Below are 4,571 nucleotides of genomic sequence, written 5' to 3'. Positions count from 1 at the left end.
GTGCTGGTCCAGTCCTGTGAGGAGCAGCGGCCAAGATGGGGCCAAATGCACAAAAGAAAATACACTGGGTCCCCCAAAAATGTTAACCCATTTTAAGAGCTGTGACCTATGTATTCCTTTATGAAGTTGTATTGAAAGTGCTGTTACTGGTCCAGTGTACTAGACGCGCTGTGCACATCCATTTTATCTGCAATTCGTACACTTTGGGAGAATGATTAATTTTATTTCCAACAAGATTGCTTAAAATACGTATGCTTTTTGGGTGGTGCCTGTGGCTCAAAGGAGTAGGACGCTGACCCCATATATTGGAGGGAGGTGGCAGGTTCAAACCCAGCCCCAGCCAAAAAAAAAAAAATACATATGCTTTTTTTTTTTTGACACTCCTGCCATCTCCCTCTGGTATGTGGGGCCAGCGCCCTACTCCTTTGAGCCACAGGCACTGCCCAAAAAGTATACGTATTTTAAGCAATCTTGTTGGAAGTAAAATTAATCATTCCCCCAAAGTGTACGAATATATCCTCCTTGTATATCAGAGGAAATGACTCCAAGAAAAAATATGGAGCAAGTGAAGAAAGTGAGAATCATCAAACAGCAAAGCAAGTCTGAGCCCGGAGGAGACGGGAAAGGGGGCGGGAAGGGTGGATGGGAGCATGGTGGACCGCTGTGCAGCTCCAAGGAAGCTCTGACAGGGCTGTCAGGAACCTCCTGGAAGTCTCCTGTCAAAAGTGTCCCACATCTCCCAGAGACGGATCAGCCTTTATATTCCTCCTGCTGTCACTGACTGGGGACAGCCTGTGGGAAGCGTGGGCTGTGTGTAAACGTGACTGTAATTTCAGAGCCCAACAGCTGGGGCCTGCCTCAACTGTGGTGCAGTCAGATCTGAGAGGCGGATTCTCATAGCCACCCTATCCACACCCCACCCTTCTACTTCCCTACAGCCTGGTCCTGGGAGAGGAAAGGACTAGTGTTAGAGACCCATCACATTAACCTCCACAGTGTGGAGCACGTACAGGGGACAGAGAGTCTCCCCACATGTGTCATCTCACAGACCTCAGCACAGCCATGAAACAGCCGTGTAAGGCCCATCCGTAGAGGCGTCACAGAGCCCAGCAGAAGCAGCGGCACTGTCCGGTCCTTCCTTACCTGTGGTCTGTATTAAGCTCTGCAGTCCTCAGCAGCAGACAGCAGCAGAGAAAAACCAGAACTCAAGAGCAAGAATATGGCAGGCACTACTGGTAGCTGACAGTACGTGTTCAGGAGCACATGGGAGCCACCCCCTGGAGCTGCTGGAAATAATCTGGAGGAACATTACAGGGGTATGTGGTCTTGCATAATAGGTGGCAGCAAGAGCCAAAAATATGTGTTACTCCTATTTATAACAACCCATTTTAAGTCCTGGATCGAGGTGACACCTGTTAGCATCATTTGACTTGGAACCAGTTAAATTTCTCTTTTCTGGAACAAGTATATTTCTGCTCTATAATAAGATTCTGCAAACAAACGACTTTCTCTGGGCACATTCGACATAGTTACTAGGGGGGAGGAAAAAGAAGCGGCCAAAAATGTGTTTACTACAGGGCTCATCCCATCTGCCCCGAGAACACTCCCAGATTTCAGATGGGCTTTGTTATTCTTCTGATGAGAAGTAAGAATTCAGCAGTCTTTTAATGTGCTGTTACTGAACTATAATTCAGGGAGGTTCTAGCCAGGCATACCCACTGGAAATATTCTGTTTCTTTGTGAATTTGATGAAGGGTATTTTCACTGAATCTCTTCTGAGCCTTTATCACTCGGAATAACACAATTGCAGCTACAGCAAGAATAATAAGGATCAGATAAAATTACTTGTTATTTTCTGCGAACAAGTTCGTTTGGCGTTAGCCTTTTGGCTATTAAAGCAGAGAGAATGGAGTTGTAAAGAATCGTGAAAATCTCTCTCTCCTGTCTGGGTAGGTAATGAGAAAACTCAAGCGCCTGCTTGCAGCCATGTGGAAGGAGATTAGCTGCATACAAGCCACAGGCTGGGTTTCCTGCTGGATTAGGGCTGTGCTATCTCAAAGGGCAGCTGGGCACACACTCGCAGGCCGGGGAGTAACCTAACCTTTTGCACTTTTACAGTAAGAGCGGATGCAGAGTTGCCAGGGGCGCGTATTCTGGGAATTCGGGCAGCTTATCTGGGAGAGGGAGTCCAGGCCTACCCCATCTAGCCTGCCTTTCACCGGCCCTTGCCCCCATTTCCCAGTGTGGAACAGAAAACCCCACACGTATCCTCCAAGTCACCGCTCACATCTGTGTCATCGTGGGGGTACATGTTTTTGCTGACAGAAGTCCAATCAGCCAACATTTTCTTTCTCCTCTCAGATTCTGTACCTCTTTCGGAGGCTGCTACAGCACTCATCAGGCTTTTGTAGTCAACACTTTAGTTCTGCCAGGTCAACTGAGGACCAACATTTGCGCCAGCCGTCCCCCCACCAGTTCCTCCATGGATGATCACGACTGCCGAGCACCATCACTGCTCACCCTGGGGATTGCCCAGGCCTACAAGGTGCCTTCCCTCCACAGCCTCCTGTGCTAGGGCTCCCAGCTCATGACCATTGGAGGTACAAAAATAGACTTCTGGAGCAAAATGAGAGGGGAACGGGAAGTGCCCCTCTGTGTGTGTTACGCCCTGTTCATGAGTACCATATTGGTCAGGGTTCTCCAGAGAAACAGAACCGATAGGATATAGGGAGACATATAAGAGGAAATTTATTACAGTAGTCGGCTGAAGTGATCAGGGAGGCTGGGACAGCCCACAATATGCTGTCTGCAAGCTGGAACCACAAAAGCTGGTGGTGAATTTAATCAGAGTCCTAAGGCCTAAGAACAAGGAAAGTCAATGGTGTGAGTCCTGGAGTGCAAGGCCCAAGAACCAGGCTGGACACAGTGATTCTAGCACTCTGAGAGGCCAAGGTGGGATGATAGCTTTAGCTCACGAATTAGAGACCAGCCTGAGCAAGAGTGAGACCCAGTCTCTACCCAAAACAGAAAAATTATCTGAGTGCCATGGCAGGCTCCTGAAATCCCAGCTACGCAGGAGTCTGAGGCAGGAGGGTCACTTGAACCCAGGAGTGTGAGGTTGCTGTGAGCTAGGCTGACCTCACGGCACTCCGGCCTGGGACATCAGAGTGAGACTCTGACTCAGAGAGAAAAAAAAGGCCACCCAAGAGCCAAGCACAAACTTCCATCTGAGGGAAGGAGAAGATGAATATTCCAGATCAAGGAGAGAGAGCTCACCCTTCCTCTGACTTTTTGTTCTCTTAATGGATCGGATGATGCACGCCCACACCCACACTAGTGAAGACAATTTCTTATTCAGTCCTTGATTCAAACATGGATACACCAGAACTAATGTTTCATCTGGTCACCTCTTGGCCCAGTCAAGCTGACACATCAAATTAACCATCACAAGCACTACAGGAATGCCTTCCCTTGCTCTCCCTCCAGACATGAATCTATGGGACATTCAGCCAGGCAGCGCTTAGAAGTAATAACATGTCTCTCTCTCTCAGGATGAATTCTCAGGGGGTGCCTAAGATCCCAGAGCAAATCCGCTTCCATCAGGCCTTCTCTGCATGTACAGGAGACATCACCAGACTAAATGCGCCTTAGACTCTTGCTGACGTCCAGGGCGGCAGCGTCCTTGCACAGAAAGTGCGGCATGGTGTGATTTCCACCAGTAACACTCAGTTAAGGTCAAAGTAGAAACCGGCTTCTCTGCACTCCAGATAGAAAGCACACTGTTCCTTATTTCAGTGATTTCTTGCAGTTCCCAGATGAAGTTAAAAAATTCTCAAGGTAAGAGCCTCTGATGATCTCGCTCCTGAACTCACTGCCCTCCTCTCCAGCAGCTGCAAACTTTCAGCTTCCCAGACTTTGTCTCAATGTTCGCATATGCCATTCCCTGCGGCTGGGACGGCCCCCTTCCTCCCCTCGATGGTTCACAACATCACTGTGTGATCATTAACAATATTATTTAATTCAAGAGTCACATTCCCTGATACTTTAGGTGAGAAGGGATGGACCCTGATCGACGAAGCCCTACACGGTACTGATCTCACCACACGGTCACTGGCTGACCACCTTGTCCAACTCCTTTCCTTGAGGATAGGGCCTTCCCTCTCCCCTGTAGACTTGGTGCCTCGCCTAGTAGCACACAGTATGTAGGAGGCACCCCATGTAAGTCTGTTGGATAAATACACGGTGAATGCACAACAATTAATTAATAACTTCAATTTGGGGGAGTAAATAAACAATTTAAAAGTAAAATGTTCTCATCTGTCATCAGTTTATGCTCAGAAAAGATGGTGATGTTTACAAGAGCTAGAGTAACTTGAGCTACTCCGGATTTCTTGATCTAAGAATAGTCTATTCTAGGCTTCCTACCACTGAGCAAGGGTGACAGCTGTTCATTAGATGTCACAGAATAGTTGCAAAGGGGTGCAACTATTATTGTTGGAGTGGCAAGCAATGTAACTTGCTTCAGATACTTTTTGGAGAAAATTTAAAAGATTAGAAAAATAAAATATAAA

This window comes from Otolemur garnettii, unplaced genomic scaffold, assembly GCF_000181295.1.
Source record: "Otolemur garnettii isolate 467f Iridium unplaced genomic scaffold, OtoGar3 scaffold00266, whole genome shotgun sequence".
Taxonomy (NCBI): domain Eukaryota; kingdom Metazoa; phylum Chordata; class Mammalia; order Primates; family Galagidae; genus Otolemur; species Otolemur garnettii.
The sequence above is the reverse complement of the archived record's forward strand: the minus strand, read 5'-3'. Positions refer to the sequence as shown.